The 9,977-nt window shown below is 33.6% G+C and overlaps 1 long non-coding RNA gene across 3 annotated transcripts; it reads right to left on the reverse strand.

Annotated features, from left to right (window-relative positions):
* Positions 1–1,078: 1,078 nt before the first annotated feature.
* Positions 1,079–5,052, reverse strand: LOC104229897 (uncharacterized). 3 transcript variants are annotated; one of them, XR_711756.2, is made up of 3 exons: positions 4,854–5,052; positions 4,610–4,694; positions 1,079–4,474 (listed from the first exon to the last, which is right to left on the reverse strand). It is a non-coding gene; the product is annotated as an uncharacterized lncRNA (long non-coding RNA). The 3 variants fall into 3 exon arrangements; XR_011407006.1 differs by having other exon boundaries at positions 4,606–4,694; XR_011407005.1 differs by having other exon boundaries at positions 1,079–4,694.
* Positions 5,053–9,977: the final 4,925 nt, after the last annotated feature.

Below are 9,977 nucleotides of genomic sequence, written 5' to 3' on the forward strand. Positions count from 1 at the left end.
TTCTCTCCCAGAAGGAGAAGAAGAGAAGAAAACCATGAAAAGGTTAGATAGGGAAAAACAAATCTCTGTAATCAAATTCTTTGAATTAATAAAGTTCGATCTTGTCCTCATCTATGGCATTCCATCCTTTCTTTCTTAATCGCTTCATCATGGGATAATATGTCAAGAATGTAAGCCTATCATTTATATTTGATACCTTATGAAGTTTATAAGTTTGATCATATCTTATCCTTTTGTTCAACGCGCTTAGATCTAGAATTAATTATTCTTGACTAAGATTTATCTTTTATTTCATCATTAATTAATTTAACAAAAGCTTTAACATTTTTTGGTCAAACAGTTGCATCGCCTTAGGAGACCATTTTTAAGCATGAACAACAGATTTTCGGTTCAAGAGATTTTTTATGCAAAATTTGTTTAAAGGAATCTTTTCAAAAAATATGTTAGTAAAATTAATTAAGAGAAGAGTATATCAGAAAGGACAAATTAGTCATATAAAATTCATAAAAATTACAATAATAAAGTTTAAGGAAGTGCTACAAATAAAATAAAATAAGGGAGGTAGGCATAATATCACAAACCACTAGGGAGATTACTGTAACAAAGCCAAATCTATGGGGAGGTCTCTGAAATTAACCCTTAGTTTATTTATTCCATGGGATCCTCAGCCGTCCGAAAAACAAAATAAACAAAATTATTTTTTCTCATATGAAAACTGAATACATTAAAAATCTAGTTAGAATGGTTAAAAAGCAATTGTTGGAGATCATATTTTTCATCGACTAATACAATAGTCATAACAAAAATTGGTGCAATTTCACAAGTGAGGTTTGAGTAAAGTATTACGTACATAAATCTTATCCTTATTTTGTAAAGATCAAGAGTTGTTTTTTATGATCTTTTGGCTCAAGAAACTATTAAAGAAAATAGTACTAACAAACAACAATAACAACCAGGTAATAAGATAACATTAGCAAACGTTAATGTGGTTATGTTTTGCATATTGGTTACGGGTAAAGAAAGAATCCAAGTGTCTTTAAATAGGACTACTAGTTAATAGTAAATCTGAAAGTCCCGATTCATGAGTAATCTACATCAAGTTAATATTGCAACTACTTCATCACTGGAGATGTCACATATTACAGAATTGCTGAATAGAAACATTCAGCTAAAAGAAAGCTGAATATAAGTTGCAAAATTATCAAATCAAGAGTACTCCAAATAGAATTGAATAAATTGACTTGTAAATTTTTCAAAAATTCCACATCAAAGTTGAATACTTACCCAAATAAAGTTATTGCACCAGAACCTACTAAATATTCCCAAAGATATAATATTATAGTTAAAATCAAATACATACAAAGATTGATTCAAGTAAATACTCATCTGTGCATACAACCAAGATATGTACTTTTTCATGGAAGATAAAGTTATGACTTGTAGACTTGACTCGTCCTCTTCTTCCAAAATATAGCAGTATAAGATCCACATGTATAAATAGTAGCAAGAATGTGAAGGCCGTAAAACAGAGTAGTGGAAAAAAAGATGCAATTCACTATATGACACTAGTTCCATCAATTTCAATCTACTCCATAGTTTATTCATTTCGTTGACAAAATCAAAAATTCTCAAATGAACTTAACTGGTTGCGCATTTAGAATTACACAGTAGGTCCAACTCTACTAGAAACATGTACAACAGTCATGCCATAATTACCTCTTTTTCTCCATCTCATGTTTCACTGTATTAGCAAGAGTTCTCTCTCCACACTTGCGATGTCCTGGGAAAAAAGGAGGCAAGTATAATTGGTAGCACAGATAATTCAAGAGCAATTACACACAAATATACAAGTGGAACTACGAACCGGCACTAGAAGCTTATAAAAAAGTAGTGAATGAATGATAATTGATAGTACAAATAAGGCTTTATGAATGTGTCTTTTAGAGGCTTCCCCACCTACTGGTTTTTGCAGTAAGGCTGTCGTTTGCAATTCTTCGAGAGAAATGATGCTTCCCTCTTGGGAAAATTCCAGAAAAAAGAGATATTTATTTGGGAAGTTTTAAGAAATTAGGCAGCTCTTAAGGAATTGATAAAAAAGAAATGAAAGTGATGTTTACAATCATATGAACAAGTTCATGCACACTGCTGATTCCAATCTTCATAATTTTACAACAATGGGAATAATGGTTACGATGATTTAGTTGGATAAGGGGCAGTGCTATTCTTTTAATACAAGATTTCGACTATTGGCCAGTGGCCAACTGGCCATTAGCACTTGAGATGGTTATAAGGTTATAGCCTTTAACAGGTTCACTTGAAAATGTGAAGTTTAACCACCATATTACAGGGTTACATGAGTATGCTTCTCCTAGTTAAAGATCACGAAAACCATATTATATCAGGAGAATTTGAAACAATGAAGTAAGAAGAAATTCGTCTGCATCCTAGCCTATTTGCTCTAGTATGCAATAACAATTTAAACAAGTTCTCTTAAATTAATGTCTTTACTCTTTACTGAGGCTGAAAAGGAGAATGCTTCTACTTCTTTCACAATAAATGATAAAAGTTTAAAGTTTATTTAATTCTAATAAATTAGAAATTGAGAAGTAGCTAGGAAACAAGTGAACTCACAGTGAATTAGAGTTCTTCTGCAATGAGGAAGCATTTTCAGCCCTTTTGCATAAATACATTGGATTAATGTTGCACATGGGAGGAAAGTAAAACAGGAAAACATAAAACAGAATAGGCTAAGATCACTAACAGTTGATATTCTGTATGTTAATGTATCAGATCGCTTAAATAATTTGAAATTTGATTATCACAATGAGATTTAGTGGAGAATTTAGCACTTTCTGGATTCGATGACTTTTCTTCATCTTGTTAGCATACAAATATACTCTAAAAGTTTTGCTCAATGCATCGTCTAAATTTGGATCCAAAGAATGGTACAAAATCCTGCAGTTAGGGACATAGCACTCGGAGAAATCAATAATATGGGTGGAAATGTGAGGCACAGATCAAAGTTATAGGAATACTACCATGACGTGATCAACATTGCTTTCTTTTACTGATTAGCTCTCTTTTTTCCCCTCCCCCACATGTTTCTGTCCTTGAGAACCTTTTATTAAAAGTATTCCCCAAATTGTAATTCATACCAAGACATGTTTGATCATGTCTATATACCTTGGCCACAAATTGATTGTATTTTCGTGTACTCCTTTCAAGGATGCATCACAGGCATATGTTCCTTCGCCAACATTGCTTCTTCGTTAATTTTTAGTCTTTTAACAGGTAGCATAGTCTTTTTTTCCTTTCAGTTTTTTGTTGTCATTTTTATACTTAGTAGTATGTTAAGTCAGTGTCTAGAGACGCATTAAGTAACTTGATTACTTTAATGCTGATGCAAAGGTACTGGAGAATAAAATATAGGCACTTGAGGAGACATATATAAGGTATAATGTATATGGTTTAGAATATAGAAACCAGTTAAACAAATCTACTACAGAATATATTCAGCTATAAAGTCAGAAGTTTTTATTTTAAATCAGAAATCGCGCGATAGGAATTGGTTAACAACTCTAACACAGTTTTCTTTCAGAATAACAAAATGAATAGGAGCAGGAAACCGAACATCCACATATAAAATGCATAGGGTTAATTCAAGAACCTCAATATATCACGAAACAAACATAAGTGAAATTTGAATCAAAATACTCACCGATGAATGTGACTTTTGCTGTAATGTGAAAAACCGCCACTACCCAGTTAAAGAAAGTTTATCTTAGCACCTTTTATTTAAAAAAGATAGCTTGCACAAGTAACTTTGCAATAAAAAATCTCGCACCATATACAAATAGAAGAAAAATGGAGAAACTCCAAAAGAGTGAACAACCAGTAGATAAAGGACACAATCAGCGCTTTTAAATAACAAATATTCACACTAAAACCCCCATTAAAACAACTAAACTCATAACAAAACCAAAATCAGAAATTAAGGATATGCACCTAGAAAATTTTAGCAAGCATAAGGTAAAATCTGAAGAACATATAAATTCAGAGAAGCCCAGAAGAATTGAACCATTCTCTAAAAGAAATATGACATCCTGAACTTCTCATTCAACTGTTGAAGTAGAAAAGCATGAAGAAAATAACAGAGTAGCGAAAGAGAGAAATAGAGATTTTGTAATTTAAAAAGTTACATAAGCACGACGATCGACATACTTGTGGATCATGGCATAGCAAGCTCCCTCTTTTTACTCCCAGAGACACAAAGCATTGGTTCAAGCTGCACCTCTCAATTTTCAAACATAAATGCTAAAGAAATGAATATAGATAAAACAGAAAGTAACTTACAGTGAGATGTGGGAATCAAAGTAACACGTCCAAAGAGAGCTCCGCAAAGCTAGAAGCAGCCTATTCCTTAGGAGCATCACAACCCAAAAAATATAGCCAAAGCAGATGCCAAAAACTACATCTATCCCAATTTCAAAAAGCACAAATATACCAATAAATAAATAAATTTTAGTCACGATCTGCTTGTGAATCTAGAATCAATAGAAAGAAACGTAATATTTTTTTTAAAAAAAGAAGGTAAAGTGGAAATACCAACCAAATAAGACATGAGACCATTGATTAGAACTGTAATCGAGCTATAAGTACTGATGTGGATGAACCACACTATCTTTATTTATAACCTGCAAGAAAATAGTTAATTTGATGCCCTAGTTTTTGCTTTGAGAAAGTTGTCGACTCTGGTTAGGTTAGGACCTCCTAACTAAAAATCTAAATCGAAGCATTCAAGGAATTAAAACCCAAAACTAGAAACAACTAAAACTAGAGATGAATGAGCTTACAATTTCAAGCCATATTAGCAGCAACACTGGAAGATAAGGTTGTCGCTCAATTGAACCTCCTAACTCAAAGCACGAGTCCAAGGGTTGAACGAATTGAGGAAGGTGAAACCCAAAATAAAAATAAAAAGGGGGAGGGATTCGACGGGAAGTTTCCCGCTTTTGTTATTGATGAAAATTGAGAAAGACTAAATATGCTTTAGGCCACAAGTCAAACAAATTGTTGAGAGAAATAAGTATTTTACCAACAAGAAAATACTTTTGGCAACATTGACAACTTATTGTTGCTAATTTATTTATATTTTAAAATTGTTATATTACCCAAAAAGTTATGGCAACAAAATTAAAACGTTAGCCAACAAGAAATTTTTTGTGGGTTAAATTTCTACGATATAGCAACAACTAAATAGAGTTGTTGCCATTTATTGATATTTAGCAACAATATAATTGTTGTCGCTAAAAAGTTGTTGCAAATTATATACTTTCTTGTAGTGGGTTTTTGGTACCATACTTCCTATTGGTGAATTCAGCTAGGTTTTTGGTACTTTTGATATATACGCTTCAAATCACATTGCATACCTTTGACCCAAAAAAAAAAAGTAGAATTTTATTTCTTTTATATACAAACTTACTTTAGATTAGACATGCATCTTGAAGCTTGGAAACAGGGGCTGAGGCACACTTGGGTTAGGGTGACTGACCACCCTTTATCGGAAAATTACATTATTTATGTAGGTAAAATATTATATTTTAGAGGTACATAATATGTATTAAAACCCTTTGTCGAATTATTTTTTTTACTTATTTTCCCACTTACAAAACTCCAACATAATTTCAAATTCCAAATATTATTTTTCAAATTAACTCCAAATACTACTTTTGTCGATAAAGAAAAGGTACAATTTTTATGTTCAAACGCCCAGTTACAGTTTAAGATAGTCTCGCTCGTTTAATTTCAGTTTCACGCCAAAGCATTTGTCCTACTTTCTAATCTACATGTCTCTCTCTATACTCTTCTCTTTTTTACCATTTTAAATTAACTAAACAATTAATCATAAACTCAGTAAAAGTTTCATTACAATGAATCCGAAAATAAAAGGTTTACAACTCATGCAAGAAGATAATTTTAATTTTGGTGTGTTGACAATAATCCCTCCTTTTCAGTTTAACTCCAAAGAGATTTATTTTTCATTGTCCAAAATCATTTATTTTAACATCTTCAATTCATATGAGGCGAAGAAAGGGGCCTTTTTTGTACTGTCGAGATATACATCTAAATACACGAAATTGGGTACCCCTGCAAGGGAAGAATTTGGTGATCAACATTCTGGGTCAGGGACCTATATTGGTTCCAGATAAACAATATTTTCTAATAGAGAGTTGGAAAAAGTTGATTAATATTTATCAGACTGTGAAACAATCTTCACGGGAGGATAGGCTGTGGGTTTTTGCAGTTGTTGTTGAGTTTGTATTACGTTGTGATGAGCTTTTTGCTAGATCTGTGTGTTCTAAAGAAGACTGTACCATGCTCCAAAATGATTTCTCAATCCAATGCCTTTTGCTTTATCAAGTGCAGCCAAAAGATTAGTGCCAAAATGGAGAGTTGAAGTACCTTCAATTAGCTGTGTTTTTTTTTTGGGAGATATTGATGAAAAACCAGTGAGCATTCCGGTTCCAAATTCTAAGCTTTTGGATGTGATACGTGGTTCTACTTTAATTTCAAGTTGTGAAAACATCGTTGTTTTGAATTCATCCCATTTGGTATTATTGTCTTTTTTCTTTCAGTCCTTTATTTGTTTAAGTAAGCTACCGTTAGATTTGATATTAATTATTTGTATATGCAATATTATCTGTTTTTTGTCTTCAAATATTGTTACAAGTTTATACTAGCGAAGAACGCAAATCACAATTATTGAAGATACTAATTATTAATGGTCTAATTGTGATGATCCAAAAGGTCATCACTTGTTTTAGAAATAAATTTTGTGTTCTGAGACCTTAAAACCTTCCTTTTGTCTCACTTCGGTTTGCGTGCACAGTCCGGATGTGTATCCGGAAAGCCATTATGTGAAAATCTGTGACAAAATAATGAATTTTGCTTTAAAAATAAATTTAGGTTGATTTCGGTCAATATTTTGGGTAAACAGACCCGGACCCATAATTTAACGGTACCGTAGGGTCTGTAAAAAATATTAGACTTGGGTGTATTCCCGGAATCGAATTCCGAGGTACCAAGCCCGAGAAATAAATTTTGAAGAAAATTGTTTAAATGAAATTATAGCGTTTTTGAAAGATTTGAATTTTATTGAATTTGATGGTATCGGGCCCGTATTTTAGTTTTGGAGTCCGGTATAGGTGTTATATGTGATTTAAGTTGAGCCTGTAAAATTTGGTGAGAAACGGACTTGAAATGACATGAATCGGACCTTCAGTTGTTAAAATTTGAACTTGAGAGTTCAGAAGATTTTTCTTTGATTTTGATGCTAAATTCATAGTTATTGATGTTATTTTGATGATTTGATCGCACGAGAAAGTCCGTATGATATATTTTGGACTTGCGTGCATGTTTGGTTTGGAGCCCCGAAGGCTCGGGTGAGTTTTTGATATGTCACAAAGTGAAATTTGGACTTAGAAAATTGTTGGTGTGTTGCAGGCCTGCAGGCTTTGCGAAGCCTGGCTCGCAAATGCAAGCTCGCAAATGTGAACTTTGTATCGCAAATGCGAACTATGGTCTGCACTGCCTTGGTCGCAAATGTGATGTATTTATCGCAATTGTGATACCGCAAATGCGACAGCAGCATTGCAAACGCGAAGAGAACAGGAATCCTCAGGGTTCGCAAATGTGAACCCCTGTTCGCAAATGCGAAGAAAGCAGGTTTCTTAAGGGTTCGTAATTATGAACCCTGGTCATAATTGCGACATTAGAGACCTGCTAAAATGAATTTCAGACGGGATTTCAACCATTTTTATAACCTTTTCAAAACCTAAATACCTTTGGGCGATTTTTCAAAGACAACTACTCTTCCAAATTAATTGTAAGTCATTTCTAACTCATTTCTTTCAATCTATTCCATCTTTTACATGATTTCAACTCAAAATTAAGGGTTTTCATGGGAAATTTTGGGTGTTTTGGGCATAACTTAGGATTTTCGAATTTTTGGGATTTGGACCTCAATTTGAGGTCCGATTTCAAAATAAATTATATATTTGAGTTCGTGGGGGAATGACTAATCGGGTTTTGGTTCGAACCTCGGGTTTTGACAATGTGGGCCCAAGGTCGATTTTGACTTTTTGGGAAAAACTTTAGAAAACCTATTTTCAAGCATTAGAATTGATTCATTTAGCATTTATTGATATAGTTAAGTAACTTGTGGCTAGATACAAGCGAATTGGTAGTGGAATTAAGAGGTAAAGCTGTAGTTGAGGCTTGAATTGTGTTCGTGGCATCGACGTAAGTGTTTGGTCTAACCTTAGCTTGAGGGATTAGGAGTTGTGTCCTATTTGCTATACGTTGGTGTTAAGCATGCCCGTGAGTCTTATACTATGATTAATGTGACTCTGTTTGTATTGTTCATGCCTTATGTGATGATTTCTATTGTTGAACAAGGCTTGTGGAAGTAATATTGGTATATGAATATTAAAGAGCGTTGGCTCAAGTTGTAAAATGATTTGAGGAAATGTAATTGGCAATTGAACATTATAGAGCATTGGCTCAAATTGAGAATTGAGTTGTGAAGTAAATGTGAAAAAGGAAAGAGGATTATGATAGTGTCTCCCTTGCCAGAATGTTGTTGTTTTAATGTTATCTCCCTTGCCGGAATGTTATTGTTTTTTATATTGTTTCCCTTGCCGGGATATGATTATTGTACTATGGTTTCCTTGCCGGGATTTTATTGTGATTTTATTGATTCTCTTGCCCTTATTGCTTTGTGATTGTTGTTTGGGTAAGGAAGAGTGTTAAAGCACGAAGGGTGATGTCGTGCATGATTTTTGTGAGAGAGTGTTAAAGCACGGAGGGTGATGCAGTATATGATATTTGTGAGTGTTAATGCACGAAGGGTGATGTCGTATCGCACGATGTACAATTCTGTGCCTTTATATGAGTGATAATGCACGAAGGATCATTTCGTGCCATGTTTATGTGAGGTAAAAGCACGAAGGGTGATATCGTGCCAATTATATTGATTTTATGGTGAGTACGAGAGTAAAAGCACGAAGGGTGATGCCAATGCACTTGTCCTTGATTTCCTGATTTCGACTGATAATTGAGTTATGGTGCTCTTTACATTTAACTGTTGATTTCTGTTGCTACTTGTTGTCCCCCACATCATGACTCCTCCTTTCTATCTTTAATTGCAAAGTTTTGCCTTTACTTTTCGTTGTATATAATGAACTGCACAGGTTTATTTGGTAGTCTGATCCTAGCATTGGCACTACTTTGCCGGGGTTAGGCTAGGCACTTACCAACACATGGGGTCGGTTGTGTTGATACTACACTCTGCACTGTGTGTAGATCTCGGTACTGAAGCATACAGACCTTAGCTTTGGGAGTCTCCTTCTATCCTTTCATCATGATTCATTTATGTATTTCAGAGACAACGTTGTATTTGTTTTTCAGACACTTATTTGTAGTACTCCTAGACCGTCTGTAAAATTGTAACACCAATTCTGGGTAGTTTATGTTTAAGGATTTGTATTGGTAATATTCAAATGGTTATATTTTGTTCTTCCGCTTATTAAATCCGTTATTTATATAATGTTGATTCTTAATTGTTAAAGGATTAAAATGGGAAAAAGGTAAATAAATATACAAATGATTGGCTTGCCTAGCTTTTACTAGTAGGTGTCATCACGACTCCCGAGGATGGAAAATCTGGATTGTGACACTAATGATGTTTTCCCTTCCGATGGAGTGAGGAATAGGTGCATACTAACATAATAACTCGAGAAATATATAAAAGACAACGTGAACTTTGATGAATATATGAGATATACGTTACTGCTTCTGCCTCATACGAATCGAAGATGTTAAAAATTAATGATTTAGACAGTGAAAAATAAATGTCTATGGAGATAAATTATAAAGAAGGGATTATAGTCAACACTCACACAGCAAAAAAAATTACT

This window comes from Nicotiana sylvestris, chromosome 4 (genome assembly GCF_000393655.2).
Source record: "Nicotiana sylvestris chromosome 4, ASM39365v2, whole genome shotgun sequence".
NCBI classification, from domain to species: Eukaryota; Viridiplantae; Streptophyta; class Magnoliopsida; order Solanales; family Solanaceae; genus Nicotiana; species Nicotiana sylvestris.